Here is a 6,857-nt window from a genome sequence, read left to right on the forward strand (position 1 = left end):
GCTAAGAGTTTGTGAAAGAGAATACCACCAGATGCTCCTAACATGCCATGTAATTATAATAATGTCTTCTTTAATAGTGGAGAAGAGGTTGAAGTTTATGGATAATGTACCATGGGATATGTGTATTGTTTTGGTAGTCAGTACAACATGTTAGTTCCTTTGAATTAATGTCAGTGTTAAGAATCAGCCAATTTTGTTGAAAAATATGCTGATAATGGCAGTGAGCACAATGTTCGTATTTTTCACACTGCAGAACAGCAACAAAGCACATTTTGTATGAAAGAGATCAAGATACTCTAATAGAGCAGTCACACATGCTTGTAAGCTTAAGGTACTGCAGTGCACTTCTATTGATTCTGAGCATTATAGATATGTTTTGAGCAAATTAAATTATGGAAGGAAAATAGGTAGAAATAGGCTCCTCCTTAGTCAGTATTATGAATTCCTCACACTGTTGAAGTACTTCCTAAACACATTAAAGGAATGTTATAGTCATTTACACTAGTATGTATCCTCTCACGCTATGTGTTCTCCACCTATGAAGTGTTAACTTCTGTTACACCTGTAGTATTCAATAGCTATTTGTAGGCACCGGCTGATTATGCCAGCATAATTTAAAGCATAATAGTTGACCAAAAAGCATCAAGAATAATGTCAGCATAATAGGGACGATATTTGAAAATTTAACATTAAAATGCACAATATACGCATGCCAAATATTCACTGCCAATAGTGAATATTTAGTGCATTTCATATTTAAAAACACGTAATATAGCTTATTAAACTGTTTCTTTGTTGGTTATTCACACTTTTCAGAAATAAGATTGAGATACTCTAATAGAGCAGTCACTTACTCTAATACAGCAGTCAGGAAAGGTTGATATACTCTAATAAAATAGTCAGTTCTAGAGCATCATCTAGCATAATTTTAAGCATAATAGGCTTAATTTTTTTAGCAATGCTCAAAAGCATAATAGGTAAAATTTTGGGCATAATAAACTGGAGCCTAGCTATTTGAAGGACAATATTATTGGCCTGTTATCTATGCTTCATGACACATGGTGGTGTGCCGTGCCGCCAAGAAAGCCAGCACACCTCACCATGAGTATATTGACATCAAGAAAGAAAACAGCATTTTCACGCATGCATGGCTTCAATTCCCTTCACCAAAACACACCACTTTTGCATTAAAGCTCTCTGCCAGGTAGGGTAGACCATACTACAAATTTGATTAAATTATTACCGGTTATTTGAAAAATATGGATGTTCAAAGTTTTGACTTAATTTCTTCATTTTTTCCCTTTATTTTCGTAAGCCATAGAGGGCTATGGGGGCTATGATTTATTGTCAAACATTTTGCAAATCTTGCTATAAAATGTAAACACGTAACTCCATTTTCTCAAACTTTGGCACAAATGAAGAGCATATAAAGATGACTTCGTATGCCAAATGTGCTGTGAATCTGATATGTATCCAAGAAGTTAAGAGCATTTATTCATGTAAAGGAAGATCAACTTTTGTCACAGCTACGGGGTAAACCAAGTATGGAAAATTGATGTGTACATAGGCTGATCATTGTAGCAGTGGCTTGTGGTGGTTTGAAAGGCAATAGAGTTACAGATGAAACAAAATCCAAACAAGTGTACAATCACCAGATTGAGATACTCTAATAGAGCAGTCACCATGGGGAAAAGGTGCACAAAAATGTATAAAAACTACTTACCAGATTTCAAACTAGGGACCTCTATACCTACCACCAGCGTCATTAACCACTGAACTGCTGCTACAGTATCTTGGCTGATCACCTCACTTAATTTCTTTATAAATGTCAATTCTAGTTTAGAATCTGCTGATAATTTGTAATTTCGTACATAGATCTACCAATAGAAATTCTAGTTTGCTCTAGAACATCCATGTATGTTTTACTAGAAGTCCTCAAAAGATATACACCCTATTTTTACAGCTTGGCTGATTTTTCACTTCTTTTTGCACAGCCATTATTAAATTTTATTAGCATCAACATCATTATAGCCATTAATTTCTTGGCCACCACCTTTGATTTCACAACTTTTTCACCCAGCCTTTCTTCTTTTTTGTGAGGCTGCACCATTTTTTCACAGCTTGGCTGTTTGTTTGTGTTGTCACATTTCCACCTTACTATCTCATAATTAACACAAAGATACACAAGGAACATGCATGGATAGTAGTGTTGCACCGATATGGGATTTTTCCAATATTCCGATAACCGATATTGGATAATATTTTCAAGCCGATAAACGTAACCGATCCGATATAGCACAGCATGTCTATCTTTTAGCAATTTTTACTAGAAGTTTGATTATGAAGGGTCAATTTAGCTTTTTTATAGCAGCAGTATTGCTATAACAGCAACTGACAGTAAAATGAAGCAGTAATAACAACGTTTTAATGCGGGAAAATACGACTCAATGCATTTGTAAACATGACGAGCATTTATTTCTAAATACATACACAATATCCGTATCTGCTGCTTTTTTCATCATGGCGCCGATCCGATACCGATATCCAAAAAAACAGCCGATACATGGCTTTTCCGACAAGCGATCCGATTATCGGTGCAACACTAATGGATAGTAATACAACACATATAATTCAGTAATGTCAACTGTTCTTGTCTCTTGTGGTTTTCATTTTGTATTTGTAATCTAACCAGTAAAGATCACTTTTGATTTTGGGTTTAGAAATTTCATGTTATTACTGATGCCTACAGTGTAACATGTTCCAGGTTGATGTCATCTCACTAGTCACTATAATATGAGTATCACACACAAACACACACACACACATCTTTTGTGGCTATGCAAGCATGAGATACATCAGCTGCAGCGGTATCATACAGTACGATAGTAACTGTATAGTAGGGACCACAAAGGGGTAGGTGGCCCACGAAATAATATCACTCAAAACCCAGCCTCGATTTTCCCTTATGACGATGAAGCAGTATTGGTGAGGTAAAACTAAGCCCAAACAAGCTTTCAGGTCAACCCAAAATGCTTTCAACAAGTTGCTACAGAATTTAAAAAAAAATTTATTCAATAGAATTTTCTATTTACTGACTGAGTAAGTAACTGACTGATGCCTTCAGACAAGCATAACTCGATAACAACTAAGGCTACAGGCTTGATTTTTTCACTGTTCAACATCGCTTCGGCCCAACAGGTGCCTTTTGGCATACCGCAGTATGTACAATGCATTCTTCATGGACTTACCAGTGTCCTTCTTTGTGTCCCATTCATCTTTGCTGATAGGGAAAGGTGTCGATTTGGCGTGAGCACGTGATGGCTTCCCTTCGAAACGAAAATTGTCTGTATTTTTCATCGTGGCTATTTCGATTGCAGAGGTACTTTTCAAACAGTTCTTGATTTGTACTGCTGTGTAACGGGTTGAACATAGCCTACAGCGAAGCGTAATGGATACTTCACTTTCAGACGATAATTAATATGATTGGGGCACGGCACAATTTCTTTCTTTTGATATGCGTGGATTGTAGAGGTGCTTTTCGAACAGTTCTTGATTCGAAATGATGTGTAATGGGTTGAACATAGCTGACAACGAAGCGTAATGGATACTTTACTTTCCAGACGCTAATTGATATAGCTGGGGCGCGCGGTGCCTTTTCAGATGCAGTATGCGTGGGTTCACCAGTCATAATAAAATTATTTACAAAAAAAGTTAACAAACAAGTACACGAAAAAAATTGGATTTTTCAACTAGAGTAGGGACCATAGCACATCAATAAAAAGTACTGAAACAAGTTGGAGTAGTCCATGATATTAAATCACTGTAAAACAATAAGAAGTGTTATATCTCTACTGTGCACTTCTTATTGTTTTACAGTGATTTAATATCATGGACTACTCCAACTTGTTTCAGTACTTTTTATCGATGTGCTATAGTCCCTACTCTAGTTGAAAATTCCAAATTTTTTCGTGTACTTGTATCCATATTATGCATGGTGAGGTCTTTGGTATTGCATAAAATTATATTGTATAAATTTTTGTAACGATTCCAGTCTACTAGCACATGTGGATTATTCCTGCATGACTATAGTCAGTACACGTTCACTTGAGCCCACTTGAGCCCCGCCAAATATAGTAGTATCAAAGAAGTGAACATGTGTTCACTCCCAATGGTTTTGTGCTGGAACAAGCATGTTTTCATGTTGTAAACATGTTTGCACACCTGAATTGTCCATACTAAATGTATGGGATATTTTTAAAGCCTCATGACTCACTTGTTCTTGCCCATATCAAAGTGCTTTTTTGATTAACAGTTCTGGCATTAAAAGGGCTTCACAGCGCTACTAAATGTTAGGGCAGCTGGCCCATGTAACCAGAGTTATTAACAAGAAACGAGGGTGAATGGAACAGACTATAGATGGTGAATAATCAAAGAAATATGTTGATATACTAAACCAGGGGGACATTGGAAACAGTGGAAATTGAAAACTGAAACTGAAAAACTGAAACGGAAAAACTGAAACGGAAAAACTGAAACTGAAAAACTAAAATTGGTCAAAACTTCATATTAACAGGTACCTCTTAACAAAGACCACCTCTATAATAGACCACCTCTATAATAAGACTGCCCCTAAAATAAGACCACCTCATTATAGTAGTTATGTCAAGTAGGTCCAAAAATATAGCTAAGGTGTACTCATAATGTAATAAAGTATCAATCAATCAGACAGTACTTAAAAGTTGAAATGACAGCTGCAGGGTTGTACAAAAGGATATACTATCTTATCATGCCAACACCTAAAGTCCATGGTCATGTCACAAATGAAAATGGAGCAATTGCATGCATAATTGAATTTGATAATGGATTTCTCATGATTATTATTGTGCATGATTTAGGAGTTGCATAGTTACAAAATCAACATTAATGATTCTTGATTTTGTGTCTTAATAATTGTTAGGTACACATAATAAGCATCCTCGAAGATTTAAAAACCTGAGGTGACATCAGTAATTACCGAGGCGCAGGTAATTATTCACAGGTTTTTAAATCCTCAAAGACACCTATCACGAGTGTCTAACTATTACCAAGACACAAAGTCCAAGATCATTAATTTATCTATGCAACTCTTAAATCATGCACAATTCATGAGAAATCCAGTATCAGCAGAGTAATTGTGCATGCAATTACCCCATTTTCATTGTGACATGACCATGGACTTCAGGTCTTGGTATGATAAGATAGTATATCCTTTTGTACAACCCTGCAGCTGTCGTTTTAACTTTTAAGTACTGTCTGATTGATTGATACTTTATTACATTATGAGTACACCTAATGGCTTTTTTGTTGGACTTACTTGACATGACTACTATAATGAGGTGGTCTTATTAGAGGCGGTCTTATTATACAGGTGGTCTTATTACAGAGGTGGTCTTTGTTAAGAGGTACCTGTTAATATGAAGTTTTGACCAATTTTAGTTTTTCAGTTTCCTTTTTTCCTTTTCAGTTTTTCAGTTTCAGTTTTCAATTTCCACTATTTCCAATGTCCCTAAACCAGGTGTTCACTACAATGTAAACACCCTAGCTATAAAGTGTTTGTGCTTTACCATTGCAAAATTGAGGATTTGTGTAATACCACTACATGAGTGTGCCAGTAGCTACACTCTACTATAATTATATACTTCAGTATGAATATTATTATACATGTTATACTACACTACAGGCAGCAGTGGAGATCACCAGTCACTATGATAGTGTTGTATGTAAGATCCATTATGAGGTTGATGACATAGCCAAGGTGGGGAACCCCCTAGTGGATATTGAGCTGGAAGGTGATGATGTTAACATAACTGGTGAGTTTGTGTATGTTTTGTTCATTAGTGCTGTGAACCTGCAGAGTTTACTAAAACCAGTTATTGGAAGGTGAATAACTGGATATTGACTGGTTAAACATTATGGCACTAAACATGCCTGTTGGAAGCCTTAGGGTGGTACCAAAGTGACCATCAACACCCTGTGTTACAATAACAGTTATTACAATCACATATTTACACATGCTTTGAGGTTATGTTATGATGTTAACACTTGTCAGCAGGGGTAATTTATGGTTTACCAAGTGGGTGGGCTAAACCAGTTTAAAGGCTTCTTAGCCAATAATTAGTTAATAAAGGAGTTAGTAAAATGCGGAATACAGAATAAGCAAATCTTATCTTTTGCAGATTGTACAAATAGTTACATGCTCTATAGCAATCATACTTTATTTACACCTTGCAAAAGCTCTGCATGGCATGCCACAGCGATGGATAAACAGCAGCTGGGCGAGCATTAAATGGGATGAGCACACAACCATTCACCCTAGAACGATCTACCTTCGTTAAACTTACTTATCTATACTCCTTAGTTGATATAGCTACCAAACGCCAAGACCTAGTTCTATTGTTAGGTTAAACTAGCCACCCTTCATGTGCATACGACCGAATTTATTAGAGTCACACTAAAGTTCAGCAGGGAAGTCCAGTGGTTGTGTCTTTAAATGGATTTCAAAACTCTTCAGGTTTGAATCAAGAGTATAGGTAAGTACAGTTAGTGAAGGTAGATCATTCTAGGGTGATTGGTTGTGTGCTCGTCCCATTTAATGATCGCCAGTTGCTGATCTATCCGTCACTGTGGTGCGCCATGCAGAGCTGTTATAAGGTAAATAAAGTATAATTGCTATAGAGCATATGACTATTTGTACAATCTGCAAAAGTTAAGTTTTGCTTATTTTGTTATTCCGCAATTCCGTATTCTACTAATTTCCAGTTAATAACAGGATTTTCCATACTGGTTCACAACACTACTGTTCATTAAACTATCTCTAA

Source organism: Dysidea avara, chromosome 5, assembly GCF_963678975.1.
Source record: "Dysidea avara chromosome 5, odDysAvar1.4, whole genome shotgun sequence".
NCBI classification, from domain to species: domain Eukaryota; kingdom Metazoa; phylum Porifera; class Demospongiae; order Dictyoceratida; family Dysideidae; genus Dysidea; species Dysidea avara.